At 47.2% G+C, this 19,144-nt stretch overlaps 1 protein-coding gene across 2 annotated transcripts in view; it reads right to left on the bottom strand.

Annotated features, from left to right (window-relative positions):
- ZFHX3 (zinc finger homeobox 3) overlaps positions 1-9,609 on the bottom strand; it is a 233,449-nt gene extending 223,840 nt beyond the window's left edge. Inside the window, exon 1 of one of the 2 annotated variants that reach the window (XM_019804176.2) lies at positions 9,156-9,609. The gene's annotated coding sequence lies outside the window, so the exon portion shown is untranslated. The remainder of the gene's footprint in view (positions 1-9,155) is intronic. The other variant, XM_034638770.1, reaches the window with a different exon arrangement.
- Positions 9,610-19,144: the final 9,535 nt, after the last annotated feature.

Raw genomic sequence — 19,144 nt, 5'->3', positions numbered from 1 at the left:
TGCGGCGTGAGAGAGTACATTGAGCCCTCTGAATATTTACCCTCCTTCCAGGCCCAGCCCAGGGTACTGCCCAGAGGGCCTCCCCCACGAGGCCGGGAGGCCGGGGGAGCTTCCCCACAGATTAGAGGCCCAGCTCCCTCAGCCTCACTCCACGCTGCACGGCTGCAGCTGTGCAGTCAAGGCCCTACTTTTCAGAGAATAAACATAAAGCCGCCTTCTTTTTTTTTTTTTCTTTAAGAAAGAAGGAAGAAACTTTCTCCCAGACTCAGTAGAACATGGCTTGATTTCAGGGCTGACAAGGGCTGGAATGATCCGAGACACTGCTGAGCTGTCCAGTAGGGTAGCCACCCCCAGAATCATGCCAGGGCTGAGCTGTCCCATAGGGTAGCCACTAACAACATATGGCTCCCGAGCGCTGGAAATGCAGCTGGTCCCAACTGCTGAACAAGAGTGTCATGGCGATACTGCGGGTTGCATAAAATGTATGTGTAAGTTATATATTTTAAGATTTTTTATTTCTAAGTAATCTCTATACCCAACGTGGGGCTCGAACTTACAACCCTGAGATCAAGAGTCGCCGGTTCTACTGACTGAGTCAGATAGGCGCCCCTATTTTAAACTTCATTCCATCTGCTTCTTTTTACTTTTTGTTAACATGACCACTAGAAAATGTACAATTATATATAGGGCTTGGGTTCTATTTCTACGGGACCGCACTCTAGAGAACAAAAATGATAAAGCCTCAAACATGAGTCCATTACCATGCCCTAAGAGAAAAGGGTCTTAATTTTCAAATGCTAAAAAGACCATAAAATTAAGCAAATGGCAACATCTGATATCCGCTGGGTCACAGCACAAGCTCGCAGGCTGGTCAACCCGTCTAACTTGGAGGCGGAAGCAGGAACCTGCCATCTTTCTATCCAGGAGAAATAAATGGAATCTCCGTCCCAGTGGTTCTAGACCTGGGGTGACCCTGCCTCCCCAGGAGACAGCGGGCAATTCCTGGAGACATTTTTGTTTGGGGGCGGTGTGTATGCTACTAAGTGGGGGAGAAGTCGGGGATGCCCCCTCTACGTCCCCCAACAAAGAATTACCCAAACCCAAATGTCAAAAGGGCTCACACACAAGCAGGAAGCAACCAGAACTGAGATCCACTCAAGCACATTTTGATACTTGGGTTTTCAGGGGCAGGAGGCTGGAGGGGGCACCCCTGTGCAAAATGGTTTCTCTGCATGCTCAGAAATGGTAAGAAGATTTAGTGGTATAAACAATGTGGGCATATGAAAATGATGATGATGATGTTAAAACAACAGTTACTTTCTCACCAGAGTGAGGACTGAGTGTCAAGGGTTGATAGGTCTGAGGAGCTCTGTTTTTTCAAACTAGTAGGTAAACCATGGGGTTTAAAATTGTGAGCCAGATGGCCCTGCACTGCAAAGAGACACCACTCATGGAGGATTTCAACTGGGCCAGCCACCCGCGTCGCGTGCCCACCCCTGACGACAGAGGTTCCAGTGATGGGCGACAGAGCATCAAGGAGCTGTGATCGGACCTGCAGGGACAGGAAGGGGACAGGACAAGGGAGGGAGGAGGCCAAGACAGGAAGAGCGCAGGGATGAATGAGAACAGTCCCCTCCGCAGAGCCAGGCTGGGAGGCAGAGCAGGAAGGGGGGGGTGGGGGGGAGGCACATGATAATTAACTCAGCAAGTTGATAGTATTTGCATATAAATGCCTCCACAAATCACTACAAACAAGCCAGGACAAGTCAGGCCTATTAGCATATACAAGCCAGCCCGGGAAGGCCTCTCTAGGTGGGTCATTGAGTGGGCTGCTCACTTAGAAGGCCGCCTGCCAGCTTTCAAGGGGCAGGGTGGGGGCATGTGAGGGGAGGGCTGGGAGGATGAGGACGCTATGTCGGTTTCACTCCTAAACACATTTAGTTGCAGGATGTCAAAAAGAGTTGGCCTTATTCCCAGCCCATGAGGGGAGAGCTGAAGAAATGCTGGACCTTTGAGTTTACTTCTTCCAGGGTGCTGGAAAACAAAAGCCAGCAGAGGCCAGCAGCAACAAAAGAAACACAAAGGAAAAGCATACGGTGATGGGCACTATCATTTGTGGCGAGGCTGCTCAACATGTCAAGTGCGTTCTCCCGAACTGAATTCCCCCTATAAATGTGAAGCGTGCATTATGCCCATTTTACAGACGAAACAAGTAAGGCTTGGAGAAGTTCAATGACTGGCCCACAGTCACATGGCTAGGCCTGACCAGAGCTGGGCCTCAGGTCTGGGACCCCGGCAGATGGGTACAGGCTACCGCAGAGTCAAGAACAGGAGCCGGCTTCCCCAAAAAGCAGGCTCATTTGATTCACCTCTGCTTCTCCCACAAAACTGAGTGTGAACAAAAGAACCCCCATTTTAAGGGCTGGTTCATAAGTCGCTCTCTGATCCTGAACTGACCTCTTCCCAGTTTTACTGTGTAATTATCTCATTCCTTCAACCAATGAGGAAGACTGCACCTCCCTCCAAATACACACTTGGGAGTCTGAGCCAGGATTTCCTCTATTCGCCAATTTCTTCCCTGTCTGGACAATTGTTACAGCTTTTCCAGCAAGGGCAAAATAAAGGGACGGTCCTTTTCCCAAATGTAGGAGTTCTCCACCTTCCCTAAAGACATCTCTACCTCTGGGTTTCATACCTGCTGCAGGAAAAACCAGCCTCAACTTCTTTGAAAATGCCAGTGGTGGTGGGGAGTGGGGGTAGGGGTGCACCTCATTTTCACCACTGCCATCCTTTAACTAGAACTCCATTTTACAAGGAAGCCAGGTAGGCCCAGGTAACGTGTGTATACAGCCAGGTACATAGACTGACAGTCTTTATCAAAACCTGTCCCCCGTGGCAACAATTATGGATCGAATATAAAAGGGACACCATTCAAGAACCTGGCAGAACAGAGACGGTATTTTAAAACAGTCACTTCAGGGGACACCTGGGTGGCTCAGTAGGTTGGGCTTCTGCCTTTGGCACAGGTCGTGATCTGGGGAGGGGGGGGTCCTGGGATGGAGACCTGCAGCATCAGCATTGGGTTCCCTGCTCAGTGGGAAGCCTGCTTCTCCCTCTCACTGTCCCCCAGTTCCTGCTCTCACTCACTCTCTTTCAAATAAATAAAATCTTAAAAAAAATAAAAATAAAAACAGTCACTTCAGCAGTGATCCACAGGCTTTGTAAGTGTCCAGAAGTTGACCTGACACTTTAGCAAGGATTCCGATGTTCCATGGAGAAATACAGAGCTGTTATAAGGAAAGCAAAAACCACTCCCCCTACAAGCCAAATGTACATTAAGAAGCAAGGCCCTGAGCCAAAGAGCATTTTAGGAAGCAGGGCCTGAAATGGTGGAGGAGGCTTGCATTGTTTCTTGAAGAGTGAAGAAAATTGTTTAAAAAAAGAAAAAAGAAAAAAGAAAAGAAAAGAAAAGAAAAGAGAAAGGAAGGAAGGAAGGAAGGAAGGAAGGAAGGAAGGAAGGAAGGAAGGAAGGAAGAAAGAAAGAAAAAGAAAGAAAGAAAGAAAGAGAAAGAAAGAAAGAAAGAAAAGTTGCTAAGAAGTAGAAAAAAAGCACACATGTGTTTTTTAGCACATTTTCACTGGACAAAAAGATGTCAGGAAGAGAAAAGTTGTCCAAAACAGGCCATTCAGAGACGGTAAGTGTGGGAAGCAAATAAGTTCACATCTACACATATGTACTTTTAATAGACTTACAAGAGTTAAAACTCTTTTGAAAAGAGCTTTTTATACCCTGAAGGGAGACTTCCATATTGGAACAGGCACTTACATGACTTTGGGGGGCGAGAAGGGGGTGGCTGCAGGGCTGAAATCAAATATCAAATCAAACCCCTTGGTCTTTTCTTCCCTCAGCTATTCTGACCCCAGCCTCTCCACTAAGGAGGTTCAGGCCAGAAGTCACACAGCTGCCTGTGACCTGGCAATTGAAGACTGAAATGCAGAGCCCACAACAGAGATGGGCATTCAAATCCAGTTCAACCAGCAGACTCAGAAACATTTTTCTCCAGTCACATTCCTGCATGAAACTGGGCACAACCAAGAAACCAGCAAACCTGGGGTTTTTTTGCCCCCGCCCCATCCCCAAACTCCAAGAAGTTCAGTCCTTCTTACCCCTCAGGAAGTCTACACACTGTCCCCCTCCCAGTCTACGAGCCCCCAACCATGCCTTGGCCCGTCACCAGAACACCCAGCTCTTCTCTTTAGCTCTTGTTCCCTCTCAACACACCCACACACACTCTCACACACACTCTCTCTCACATACACAAAGTAGGGAGGGCTGAGCAGTCACCAATTCCTGCCTCCAGAAACATGAGGTTCGGGAGGGGAGTGGGGTCTCATTCCCAGATCAAAGGTTTGTGGCCAAAATCACTTTCAGGACAGTGCGTGAAATCAGCAGCAGATGAAAATTCCACTGTCTTTTCAAAGAGCCCAACGGAGCCAGTTTCTCCAGTCCAGAGTCTTTGTACAGATGACTGAAGATGTTCTGTAAACTCCCAAATGTTGCCCCAAAAGACCCACTTAAAAAATTAAAGACAAGATAATCATTTAAGAAAGCCTTTAAAGGCCATTATGTGATTAGCAGAAGAGAAGGGGAGAGGGCTGTTGGCGCTTCCCCATCTTCAGAAGAGTGGTCTGCAAAGGGGTTTTGTGGCTTCAGTCCCAAACCAACAAGAGCCAGAGGGAGCAGGGGGTGGGAAGGGAGTGCGTGCTCTGCCCAACCCATTCCTCCCTTCGACAGAAGGCTGAGACCCACTTCAGGGAGGGAAGAGGATGGAAAAGTCTTGGGAGGAGGCACAAAATTTGAAGCAGGAGCAGCTGAACTACCTAAGACCCCCACCCACCCNCAGAAGGCTGAGACCCACTTCAGGGAGGGAAGAGGATGGCACCCACCCACCCCTCAGGACACAGGACGACAGCTAAGGCTTCTCTGGAGGAGTGCACCAAAACCCCAAGCATTAATCCTCCCATAGACAAGACTTCGTGCTGGCCCTCCCCTGGGAAGGGAGAAGGGCTCACCCAAAAGGCAGATTAAGCCCAGGCATTTTACTCAGAGGCCCTGTCTGGGGTTAAAACCAACAAAACACAAGTCTTACTCTGAAATGAAGCCAAATTTGTCACCTAGCAAACTTTCTCTGTCTTGTTTCCCATTTTTATTCACACCCCTATCCTTGCAAAAGAAACTCCAGCAATTAAGGGTGAAAGAAGGGAAGAAACACCAAAGAAAAAAAAAATCACCTTTAAAAGTTACAAATGAGAAGTGAAGGCACCTTCCTTGGGCAAAGAACTCTCTAGAAACACACCCGTCACTGCTAGACCACTCATTGCCTTGTCCTCACCATCCTGTCCCCTGCGTCCAAAGAATGGAAACTGGGGGAAAAAGAAAAACAACAACAACAACATTCAAGTTGTCTCACTGCTGTGAACCTTTCAGCACAAAGCTGCTGTCAATTCCCCAGTTTCTGTCCATACAGGAGACATGTACCACATTTGGGGGAGGGGACCCTCTACCATCTGACTGTCCTCTTTGAACATATACAAAGTGACAATCTGGCGGCCAACTTTAAATCATATAGAAAGGAAATCTGACAGTTGTTGATTTTGTACTTTTTCTCCTTAATCTGGATTTTGAGAGTGGCTTGCCAATGAGCCAAGATTTTTGCCAGAGTTCCTCCCTCAGGGCAATTTGACTCAATCTTAGCTTCTGTATGTTTCTCCATTTGAGCAGCCTAAGGACTCAGGCCACTGTGCTTTGGACAGAAAAGGCACCCTTTCAAGTCTGAGACTAGCTTTTGCAAAGGCAGTCCCTCGCCTGGATTCTATTAAAACCGGGTCCCCATTTCCTTGACCGCAGTCTCTAACGCAGGCAGAGGATGGTGGTTCTGGGCTGTGCTGGGATTTCTAACAATCACCATTATGACCACGTTCTCATACCAGAGCATTTGGATACCCCTATGAAGTACACTGTAATGGAATCTGCCTTCCTGTTGTGTTTTTATGGTAACGCCCCCATCCTGGTTAATTACACCAGCCTTGGGAACCAGGGTAGGCCAACAGGCCCAAGCATTACAGAAATAGGCCAGGCTAAGAGCGAGCAACCATTTTAACAACAAATGAAAGCATAAACCACAGCATATACCCTACTTGTGCAGGCTACAGAGTCAAGTGCACTAGTTCCGTAATCCCGGCAGGTGTGATGGCAGTTTGCAAATTTCTTCAGGGCAGAATCAACATCACTGTTGTCTCCCCTGTAAGATGAGGCTTAAACCTTTCAGGTTAGGAAGCAAACCAGATACTCTAAAAAGTAGGTGTAACAAGTCGCTTTCCCTTCTAGTGATGAGAGCAGTTCCCTACACTTTTATAAAATGTTGCTTAGTCACTTAAATATTTACGTTTTAACATGAGGCTGTTGCAAGTCTACAATACAAATCATTTCTTAGGTAAGGGTCTGCTCGGGGCCCTCCAGGATTTCCAGGCTCTCACAGTTACACTTCAGAAGTACCAAAAAAAAAAAAAAAAAAAAAATTTAATGCCCAAACAGCACACAGCGAAAATAAGGACACACTCTCTGTATATGACTTGAGACCAGAACTGAGGGAACCAAGCCAAATCATCACCAGCCCCAGATGATACCTTGCTAGGATTCTGCAATCACAGATTTATTCTAACGAACTAACAATCCGTGGGTCATCCAAGGTGAGCCAGGCCTGTCCTGGGAGTGTCTAGTAATCATCATTTAAAGTCATAATGATGAAAACTGAAATCTCACTTATTTTAGCTCCTTGCCACTGGGCAGTTCAATTGGCACTGAGTTTACACAGCAGTTAAAACCAATCCCAGAGCAGCAAGAAGGAAGGCACTTCACTGTCCTGTTGGAAGGAGCCAAACAGAGGCCCGTGGAGAGCACTGTTTTATTTGGGTCCTTTCCACCCTCCTGAGTATTCATTTGTGCAAATAAAAGACGGAAGGGAAGAAACCAAAATTAAAGTTTCAGGTGGTTGGGGAAGCAGCTCAGATTTTTTTTTTAATTTTGGAAGAGTTACCAAGTGTTTCTCAATAGTTCCCTGTCAATCAAAACTGTTTTCAGGAGAACTGGAAAACAGCAGCTCTATCCCAGAGAAAGTGCAGCCGCTTCAAAAGAGAGCTGGGAGAGGGAGGTGACCCATGTCAGAAAGACAGAAGGTCTCCAAGTCATTTAATTCCCTGCGATTCCAAAAGGGCTGATTTTAAAGCGTAGAAGTGCTTGCTTCTGCATCTGCCCCATGTTGTTAAACAACACTTGGGCAATTAAATAAAAGAGCAAAGTGTGACCCTAGCCCATTCTGAGAGGCACTTACACGCTCTCTGAAAACATGCTGGAAACTAAATGCAGACCATCTCCTTAGTCCTGTAATTTAAGGACAGGGGAGAGGAGAAGTTTCTCTTGGCCTTCATAGCCACACACCCTCTGAAAGGGGGCCTTCGGGGTCTCTGCAAAAGAGAATGAACAAAAATGCAGGTGTGCAAACACCCAGGCGTAGGCCTCTCTCCAATGAATCCATTCTTGAAACCCTTCAACTATTTAGAACTGTGGACTCCTGACTTCCCACACATCCCACCTCTGTTCCTTAATCGCTTGTTGTGTTTGGGTCGGGTAAGGAGGAGGATTCAGAATCTTGGGCCGCCAGTGGCTGTTGTGATAACAAGGAACAGGCCACGCTCTGGCCCTGGCTTCTCTGGATGGGTTACCTTGGAAGGTGTCTGCTTTCCTCTCACATGCAGGTCTCTGCCCCAGCACTCGGGCTTCCTGCTCCAGCCCGGCCTCCTGGAACTCATGATTTTTAGGGTTTCCCCTTGAAACCTATCCAGAAACCACAGCCATTAAAAGAACATGAAGGTTTGACACCTCCTGAATTTAGGAATGAGGGGACTCGAGGGGCCAACTCTGCAAACTCGCACCTGCTGCTTGATGGCAAAGAAACAAAGCTCCCCAGCTAGTGGGAGCAAGGTTTAAATTATACTCTATTTATTTAGTGACTTGTCTCCAAGGATCTCAAAGCATGGGGTGAAATAAGATGACGTGTAACTTTCTCACTATCTACCTTCAGGACTTAAGTTTGTTTTCCTTGCTTTGCCTTCTTACATTACGCCAAGCAGCCCCCCCCACCCCGGGAAAGGCCCTCTCCCTGTGCCCAAGTGAGGGCCCGCTGATCTCTCTGAGCTTATCTGTCAGGGGCTTTTAGAGTCTTCCAGGCCTGTTAAATGACACAAACATGGGGTAGAGGCAGCGACGACCCTCCTGGATTCACCTGCTGATGGTTTCATTTAAACCAGTTTACGTACTGTGCACCACTAAACCATGAAATGCACTCTTCTAATACACCAGGTACCAGTGATGGTCTTTGCCCTCCAGGTGTTTGACCATTCTTATAACATAGGTATGTCCAAAGCAGAAAAAAACCATTTTCCAGAAAGTTCTTTTCCCTCTTTAAGTCTGCAATGATTACTTTTTTTTTTTCCTCCTGTTGACCTAACTTGGGCAATCTTTCTCTTTTAAGAGGACAAACATCACAGCTCTCCCTCTCCTCCACCCCTCTCCCCACGGAAATGTTTTTCCAGAGTGAGAACAAACTAAAATTAGAGGGTGGGCAGTGGATCTCCAAAGGTGCCTCCAGCTCCAAACCTCTGATTCTCCCTTTACTCCACAATAAGCACATTCTTCACATTGTTTCAAACTGACCAGTGACTTCTCTTGTGCTGAAAAGGGTGCATTTTTAGGCGGGGGAACCCAAACTTTTAAATGACACTGGCACTGCAAGTATTCAGAAGGCATGAACTAATCCAAAAGCAAAATAAGGAAGGAAGAAGGGAGGGAGGGTGGGAGGGGAGGACGATGGAAGGAGAAAGGGCTTTACTCTGTGCCTAGCAGAATTTAGACACTCTCACCCCAGGTAGGTTCCAATTGGAATCTACTAGTTCAAGTGCATCCAGCCTGCCCTTCCCCCACACGCCCCAAGAGAATGGGAAGTTCAGCCAAGACTTGCAGCACCTGCCCGCCGCTCTAGGCCGCCTGTGCGAACCGGGCGGGCTGGCCCGGCGGGGGCGGGGGAGGCTCCACTCACCTGGCACACAAAGGCTCCGCACACCTCCGGAGAGAGGAGGCACTCGCAGGTCCGGGGGCCGCGGCGCGCACGACAATGGGAAATTCCGGCGGCACCCGAGCCCCGAACTTAAGCACCCCCGGCGGCATTCTCCCCACCTCCCGCCGCCCCTGGGACTCCGAGGTGGCTCTGGCTAGGTGCAGGGGGGCCGCAGGCAGGGGAGGGGGGCTCATGGTGGCGGCCGGGGGCTGGCCGTCGCCCCTCCCCGGGGAGGGAGGGTCCCCGGACACGCGGCGGGGATTCACCCACGGGGCGCGGCGCTCGTGTCCGGGTCCCCGGCCTGCCCGCCGCCGGCTCGCCGCCGCCCGCCCGGAATCGCTTTATGTAAATGAAGCTCAACTCGCAGTTTGCAGGCTCACCGCCCGGGGAAGGGGGGCGGGCGGGGCGGGGGGCCTTCGGGGATCCACATTACACAGCAACAAAGCGGAAGGTTAATTTGAAACTCACAGCCCCGCCGCCGCTCGGCTCCCCGGGCAAAGCCTGACATCTACAGTCGTGCCGGGCGCAGGCCGGGTACTCAGCGGCGGCCGCGCCCGCGGGGACACGAGGACACACGGCCGCGCTCCGGGCACGGGCCTTCTGGGCAGGCCGGGCCGCGCGCCCGGGGACGGGAGCCCTGGGCGGCTGGGCCTGCGCCGCCCCGGGAACCGGCCCGGCGGGAACAAAGCCCGGTCCTTCCCAGGCGCTGACCCCTCTTCTCATCAAAAGTCAGGGGCCGGCCTAGAATCCGGCGAGAAGAAAGGGGCGCGCCCTCGGCCACAAAAAGGAGCCTGGGGCCTCAGAACGGGAGCCATGGGTCTCTGGGCCCCATCCACGTCACAGCCAGGCCACTCCACCATGGGGACATTAGCCAATGTGGACAGGAATTTATTTGAAACACACACCCATCCTATTAACTGCTTTACAGAGCACTTCTGTTTTTCAGCTGCAGAAACTTAGAAAAACATCCCCGGCTCTCCATTGAGAGTTTAAGGATAGAGTTTTTCAAGCAAGAGAAAGAAAGAGGGAGAGGAAGAAAAGCAGTCGCAGCTTGCAATTAAGCTTACAGTCTTTTTACAAGACTTGCCTTAAAAAGCCACACCATTTCAGATAAGGCATACATCATGCCCTTCACAGGGAGATTCCACTGCCAGGTCAAATTTAATGGGGCCACCCCAGTTGGTCAAAGCAATTGCTGGACACTTTTATATCTCCCCAGGTTCACCTTTCCCATTCCGATGTGCAAAGGCAGCGCCACAGAAATCTCACCGGAAGTCCCCTGTCCTCCCTGTCAGAATTCCACACTCACTCTGATTTTACTCCGGATTCTCTCAGCACAGAAAGGCACCTGCTTTTCCCTGCCTGAAAGCCACCCACCCAGGCTGGCCCCACAGCCTTGAGAGTCCTTTCTGACTGCACAATAATGAACCATGCAAGTGTTAGAAATATAATAAGCTCACGAGGCAAAAAGCAGTATGTATGGAATCGTATTAGCATTAAGCACACACTGAGGCAGAAGGAAAGAGAAAGCCTGGCTGATTATCATGTCTCCATGTAAAAGGCGTTTTGCACAGTGTAATTCAGGTTCAAATTCACGTAAATATCCAACCTGTTGGGGACAGACAACCCCTCTCTACAGTTTATATTTTAGTGCAGAAAATAAGAGACTCCAAATTTTTTTTTTTTTCTTCAGCTAGGGCCCTGGGAGAAAAGACTGCCTCTAGGGAATCATGTCCGATTAGGGACAAAGGAGAGCACAAGCCAAATTCTGTCACACATGAGAGAGTGTGTGGGGAGGGGGATTTGAGGGCAAAAAAGGAAAGTGGAGGATGATTTTGCAAACCAGAGTGTGATCACTGCCTAGCTGTTTCCAGACCACCTGACTTCAGACCCAAGAACAGGTGGTGTTTTCAAAACACACTATTATTTATATTAGCCACATGAGTCCAGAACACCTTAAAGAAAACCAATTAATAATTTAATTGAAAAAGTGACTATGAATAATACATGAAGATGATGATGCTAGCAATAACGCAAGTAACGAGGCACACACAACACAGAGATGTCTCTGGAAAGGTCTTTAGGAACATTAGGACCCCCAAGCTGCTGCGTCTTACCTGGGAGCAACCTGTAGCCTGTTAAAGACACTAAAAACATGTTTACACTCCCAGAAAATCTAATTTCGCTGCTTTATCTTAACTTTTATTAACAGGGGACGACCTCATAATCTGGTGACATCATGAACCTGGCCAACAGATAAATATCTTCAAGAAAGACCCAGCTCTAAAGTAATCTGCAAGAATGTGGAGGTGCTGGGCAGAAGGCCCTGGGGAGATTTGCAGGACACCACCAGCGTCCCACGAGGCGGACACCGCACTCCGCCTCCTGCACCTTAGAGGCCTGACAAGTGGAACTGAGAGTGACCCTGGGTCCCTTTCCTTTATCTTAATCCGGCACCAGCTACACACATGCCGAGAGCCGGTCAAGCCTGCCTTTGTGACAGGCAACATTTTAACAGGTGAATCCACAGGCAGGTCACCTACGGCCTCTGTATCATGATGAATATAAAGGATTACCAAAAAGCTGGGGCATTACCTCTACCAAAACTCATTCCCATCATTCACAAAATAACACCTCTTCAGCGGGATTCTGAAACTTTCGCGCTTATGGATGGAATCAACAGTTTCCCTGAAATCCATGTTGCAAATTCTGTCCTCCAGCTCTGAAAGGCACTGGCTCTTCTAAGGGTAAGATGCTTGTAGCGAAACGCACGGCCTCCCTAGCAGAGACAGCCTGGCACTCTCATGGCCCCTGAACACTGTTGACAAATAAACCCACTCTCAGAAAAGGCAGTTTTCCATAACTAGTCTCATCTCATCTGGAAACCGTAATTGGCAACAGCCAAAAGGATAAATATTTAAAAATAAATCAGGGAATGCTCACCTCTTCCCTACTCCTCCCCTTACCCACTCTCCAAGCCAGAGGCCAGTCCTCTGAACACTGAGCTGGCTGGTAAATTACAGTGACCCCCCAACTGAGCCAAACTGGCTTGTCTCTCTCCACACACACATTCACTCGCCAATGCTATCTCCCTTCCCTTCAGCAAAGGTAAATATGATCTCTGAGCTAAGATACAGTGAACGTCAGCATTCTGACTTGTAGCTAAACCTGGACTCTATTTTCACAGCACAACTGGGTTTAGGGAGCTTGGTGTATTCCTCCAGATCCTGGTATTTTTAGGAAAATATACATACACACGGATTTTAAAATTAGTGCTTCAATAACCTTGAGGTTTTAACAAAGGAAAAGCCAGGAGAGGGCAAAAACAAAAACAAAAGTCCCTGAAACAAACAATAAAACATTTGGAGCTAAATTGCACGCCATGCCCTGAATTCAACCCTTCATTTCTAGGCAGTTATATTTAAGGACCTGGTACCCGCTGGGTGACCAGGCCCTCCTGGGTAGGACAGAGAATGCAGGCTTTCCTCAGAACAGCCCACACTCACCTTCATAACCATGGGAAGCTGGTGTGCCAAGGCCTACACACAGATGTTCTGATTCACATTTCTCTGAGACAGAGCCTCAAGGCCTCCATCTATTGCTACAATGCTAATTCCAGAGATTAATTTTTACCCCAAATCATGGCTGGAACAGTATCTAGTTTACTTACCCACCCTTCCCAACTTAGACCCTAAATCTGTCATGGCACACATACGAAAGACACAAATAAGTAACTATTTTCTAAAAACTGTGATAGGAAGGAGCTTGTCCAAATTAATTGTAAGTTACAGAGCCCAAGTTTTAAGACAGCAAAAAATAAAGAACTTGCCTTCAAACAGCTTTAAAGCATTAGGTAAAGAGCTTGCTCTCTTTATTTTTCTTTTTTTTTTTTTTTAACAAAAATATTATTTCTAGAAGGGCAAAGAGAATTTGCCATGCAAGACTTTTATACCCAGGGGGATTCTTACATTTGTGTTTCTAAACCTTGAAATAGAGAATTTTAATGAAAAGGCAGACAGATGCTTAAGGACAGCATCGCAATCAGGGTCCATACATTACAGTAGAGAAACGCTTTGTTTGGGGCCAGGAAAAAGAACCGGACTCCTATTTCGTTCATGGGCCATCCCCACTGTCTGACACATCCCTTTGCATTCAGCCTGATGCAAACCAATGAATTCTTAGAGGGATGCAGGTTGGAGGGAGAAGAAAGGAAAAAGGAAACAGGAAAGAAAAAGGGGGAGGAAATACGGCCTCTTTATATGAATCGTAGTTTGAAAAAAAAAAAAATCTCAACACAGCATCAGTTCCATAGGATGTACCAACAGCTCCCATACACATGTGTTAAAACAATCAATTAAACAATATGCCAGGAGCACAATAACCAGGATCAGATTTTTTTTTTTTTTTTTTGTGAAGAATTTCATTTAGCTTTGCAATTCCTTCCTATCAAGCAACCACTTCTTGGGGCAGGACACTAAGCGATAAACAAAAGAGCGCCCTGTTCACACTTCCCAAATGAGAATCCCATTTTCTTATCTTTCCATTGGACTGCATTTTTGTTTGAAATCTGTGCTAATCTGACTTAAGAGCCCAAGCTGAAATTTCACATATCCTCCAAGTCAGCCAGTGTTTTAGAATTTGGATTTCTATTGAGGCTGTTCCAATCGTCAGTGAGGCCTACGGTAAAATGTGCTTCATGCTGTTTCGTTTGTCTCTCTGCAGACAAATAGAAACTGTGAAATTTAAAGAATGGATAAAAAAAAAAAAAAACCTAAAACAAAGAGGTTAAAAAAATAGGACAAATGTTTTTGCTTTTGTGTCTCCCTGGAGCAATTGTTTGGGGGAGTCTGCATTGACAATAACCATGAGAAGGCCATCTAAAGGCGATGCGCACACAAGGGGACTCCTTGCCTGCTGCCTTTGGTCTGGGAGAAAAAGCACCTTAGCTCCGTTCTCCAGGAACAAAAGGCCAGGGCCACGGAAGGGGGGAGAGGTTACTGGGGCTTTCACAGGGAGCCAAGTGTCAATGCAGGTTCATTTTTCACCCGTCTTAGTTGGAAAGCAGCTCAGTGAACTTCCTAATGACTGCTTTTCCCTCTCCCCCTATTATTTCTAAACCTAAAAGAACAAAACAATAATATTTTTTTAAACCTAAAACCCATCATCCTATTAGAGGAAAGCCATGGGGACCTACAAAGTTTTCCCTCCTTCCTTTCCCCACCCTACTTTTTTTTTTTTTTTTTGAAGGAGGAGGGGGGATTCCAATTGTAGATCACATGGAAATAAGAGACACTGGACATTGTGGTCATTTTTAGTAACGCCAGAGAACTGCCTTTATGTCTACAAAAAGGCAGGGAGCAGAAAAATAAATGCAAAGGGGGAAAAAAAAATGAACAGGGATAGAAGGTGATAGTCGGGAAGCTGTGGGGCAACGCCTGAAAACATTTTCTTTTTTCACAGCGTGAAGTCGCGAATGCCAGCTTCAGATATGCAAGTGAATCAAAGTCATCACTATAAGGTTGGGGTTTTTTTTTGGGGGGGGGGTTCATGGAGAAGTGGACAATAAGGCTGCATTAAATACATAGGTGTGTGGGTGGGTGTGTGTGTTGGGGGGGTACTTCAAAGAAAGGAAGCTGAGATGAATCACTTCATGCCATGGAAATGCCAGGGCAAATGCATGTCCGAGTGTTTAACCAGATTCTAAGGTGGAAACATCTTCCCCAGCGGGCGACCCCTAGGACGAGGCAGTGACACGCAACCCTCAGCCTTTGAACCCAGATCTGGCAGCTTAGGAATGCGTACCCCCTTCCCCAGGCAGTCCCAGGCTCTGGCTGAAAAGCGAGGTGGGGGTAGGGATGAGAGGGCCCTTCGAAGAAGCACAATAAACAACTCAAATATGAACGGAAATGACATCAGCAAAGTGAAGGACCTGTTTATTGCAGATCAAAACAAAACAAACTTCCAAACCTTTTGTGTATACAAGATAACTCTATAAAAAGCCTTCCTAAAATGTCACCAGGGTCGACACATCAGCAACCCAAGAAAACAGATGACAGCTACCAAAGGGGGAGGAGGCATAGGGAGGAGGAAGGGGGATGAAGGGGAGAAGATGGGAGGAGATACAAAACCAGAAGGGGCCAAAAACCCAGCTGACTAGTTCCCCCCTCTGCTGATCCTTAATATTTATTGGTGTTTATAATCTAAAAGCCATGCTCTGTGTTTCACTTAATACAAGGCCAGACAGTGCTGTCTAATGAGGCAGCATTACAATCAGCTTGTAATACTGAATTTTTAATGCTGCCAAGGATTCTGTTACATAATAATATGAAAAACAGAAGCTGAAAGTGGGCTTGCGGTGACAGGACACTGGAGGTCCAGGCAGGCAAGCGCTACACGCCCGCCTTCCCTTCCCTCTACCCACCCCCATCTCCCGATTTGCAGTCAGCCCTCTAGCCCTATACAGGAGGTCTGTATGGAAACCAAGAGGATTTCTTAGGAAATCCACTCTTTGTATTATTATTGCTATGATTATCATCTCTGATCCAAAGTTATATGTCAAGAGTTTGAATTCTAGCCTATCTGGGGTCAGAAGTCTGCAATGAAAACTGGGGGAGGCTGAAGAGACAAGGAGTACAGGAGTGGGGGGTAGCTTATTTTGAGAAAGCTAAACAATACAGAAAAAAACCACGGGGGGGGGGGAAACTAAAATGCCGGGAAGGGGGGACTGAAGTCAGCCGACCATATTCACAACTGCTGCACTCAGTTTACATTGGTGTAATTTAAAAGCATATATATAGCCGCCGTTGCTCCTCTCTGTAATACCCCAAGACTGTAAATCTATAACCACTGCAATGATTTAGTGATTAAAAACATGATAACATATTGTGTAACTGCAAACCACAGAACCCCTGCCAACTCTCCTCTAAGATAAAGAGAAAAAAAAAATACAGAAAATGTGTTGCTTGCAGCGATCTTCCTAAACCCAAAAGATTTTAATAAAAGAACCTATATAGTAGACTGATCGGAAAAGGGTGAGTGAATTCTGTGTGAAGCCAGCAAAGGGAGGGGGGAAAGGGCAGCTTTATGTGGGATTCTTTTCCTTGTACTAACAAATTACGACCTAAACATGCCTTTTCTTTTCTCTCTCTCTCTCTTTTTTTAATAGTTTGTTGTAACTGGAATAACTGGTCTTGTGTGCTGTCTTGCATATTCAAAGCAGCTTTGTAATCGGATCTGGAGACCCAACCTTATTTGCCTGAACTCAATAGGGTTTTTCTTTTCCCCCCCTCCTCTCTTGTTTTGTTTTGGATTCGGTATTGTGGGTTTTCTGTTCTTGCTGGGAGCAGACAACTAAGCAGGAAGAGGCTCTGGTGCCTTTAAGCTACTGAGCAAACACCTGAGAGGGGGAGGCACAATTTGTATCATGGCAGGAGGAGCCTAAAATATACACAAAAAAATAAAATCAAAGCAGCTGTAGGGGTTTTGGCCTCTGAGCAGCTGACCTGACCCCTTCTGTATATTCTTTTATTTCCCCATTGCAGGATTCCTGCACCTTGGGTCAGATTCGAACTCAATGTGACCCTGAGGAGAAGGCAGTCACCGAGCCCTGGAAAACTGCTCCATATGTAACGTGGGGGGGGGGCTGTTGGGGGGGAGTGTAAGTGCATATGCATTCAGACTCCCCCAGTGTAGACACCCACACACTATGTCCTTACACACACACACACACACACACACACACACACACACACACAATCTGTCAGGAATGCCAGGCCATGGGGCCAGCTCCAGCCCAGCTTTCACAGCTCACACTGCTGAGAGCCTGAACTCTCCCTAAAGCCCCCCAAAATCTTCATATCTACAACTCTACCCATAAACACATGCATGCACAGACGAACACTCCTCCAGAGACTCTATATGTTTAAAAAGTCCACAGATCTGAATTGCCTCCTCTCTGGACCTGAGCAGGGCAGTTTATTCAGAGAAATCAATAGGAAAGAGCATTTGCAAATATTTATATAAGCCCTGTGCGTTTCAGCATTAAGTAATTAAAAACTAAAACTCAGGGAGGGGGAAGGGAAGAGACACAGAGACAGAAGAAGGCTGCAGGCCTAGAGTGGGTTTTCCTGCCCACACCTCATCTCCCCAAACCACAATCTTTTCAAACCCAACTCCATGGACACTTTTTACGAAATCCTGTTCGTGCACCATTTGCTAGACTATTTCAAAATCATCTCCAAATATGGATTCACCTACCACCAAGCTTTCAAGCCTGACTGTAAGATAAGCGTCTGTATTCCCTTTTTCTCTCTCTCTCTCAAATGCATACACAGCAATCCTTACTTTTGACATTGCCTCAATCTCTGGTGTATTACTCTCTACTGTATTTGTATTTCTAAATTATTTGCACTGAAGATATCGAACGTTATAAGATGAGAGGAGGGCCCCCAAGGTGGTAATTCAACGAGTGAATACCCACCCCCTAAGCCCCCCAGTACTTTCCACTCCCCTCAACCTACAGGATACCCACACCTTGGGGGTTCAGTACCTGAAATCCACATATGTAAACATATCTGCATCCCCCTCAAAAATGTGCAGTAAAATGAAGGAGTTTTTAAATGAGCCACTATCAAGTGGACTTCCTCTATAACTGTTCCGGAGAGCTGGGCAGTAAATTCTACATGTACTGCCTCTAAATCCACTCTGAGAAGCCGACCAAGGCACTGGAGCACCCACACTGCAGATACTGTAGAAATTTACAGTAAATGTGGGTGCACGATTGCAGCATGCTGCCCTATCGATTATGCAGATTGTGATCAATCTTCTCCCCTCTCCCATTCCCCAAGCCTCTTTCTGAAGACCTCCAAATAAGTTGCTCTGTAACAAGCCATTCTCCCAAAGTAGGAAGAAAAAAGTAATTTTTTAAAAAACATCATAAATCCGCAAGTGTCCCCACTGAAAGGGCCTGAGTCTTTTTTTTTAATTCAAAGTGAATTTATGCTCTCCAATTTGCATTACAGTCCAGCGATCACCATATGTCATATTCTTCAAAGGTGCTTAACAAACCCCCTTTTAAAAGTCACTATAACTGGAGGCCAGAAAAAGGCAATCAGCTTCCTTCTTCCATAGAGTCCTTAGATCAAGTTTCAATAATTGAGACAATAAAAATTGTCATATTTACCTTAAGTTGGAAGTAACAAGGGGGAAAAGTTAAGAGTGGGGTGATTTCTGAAAGCACTCGTAATCAAAGAATTTGCCACAGTCGAAGGAATGGCACAACATTTTGCAAAAGTCAGCTTCTGAGCAACAGATTAATATGTAAAGTAAAATGTATTTTTTAATGTAAGAGCTCTACAAGAAACCTAGGACTACTGAGTCCTTTCACAATTTAAATACACTGCATAAAATACACTCACATCTACTCTCCAATAGATATGCAAAAAGAGGCACATGAAAATGCATAATGGAAAAGAGTGAAGCAGGACGAGGGGTGAGTGGAGAATGGAACGTAAACAATCCCAGATTCGTGTGAGCAAGAAAAAAAGAAAGAAAAAAGAAAGAAAGAAAAAGAAAGAAGGAAAAAAGAAAGAAAAAAGAAAAAGAAGAAGAAGGAAAAAAGAAAAAAAGGTACACTCCGATGTCTCTCAGCTCATCTGGTCAAAGAGAGGCCGGCTAGGCTGGGTCTAGTCCTGGCCGGCGGCGCAGCCCCGAGCCCCCGGGAGCCCCTAGTGTCCAGGGCAGAGCCCCCTCTGGGCGCTCGCGGCGCTGCCAGTGGGGCAGGGCGGAGAGCGCGCAGGTAGAGGGTCGGGCGGCCGCCTCGCCCCCTCGCCCCCTCTCGGACCCGGGGCTCCCGCCGGGCGGCCGCATCCCCCGCAAGTCGAGCCCTGGCGCGGAAGGCGCCCGCCCTGCCGGCCGGCGGTAGTGGCGGCAGCGGTAGCAGCCGCGGCGACTGCTCCGGGCCGGGCGCGCCC

The sequence above is a fragment of the Ailuropoda melanoleuca genome, chromosome 12 (assembly GCF_002007445.2).
Source record: "Ailuropoda melanoleuca isolate Jingjing chromosome 12, ASM200744v2, whole genome shotgun sequence".
NCBI lineage: Eukaryota > Metazoa > Chordata > Mammalia > Carnivora > Ursidae > Ailuropoda > Ailuropoda melanoleuca.
Note: the sequence above shows the minus strand (reverse complement) of the source record. Positions and strands in the feature narration are given on the sequence as shown.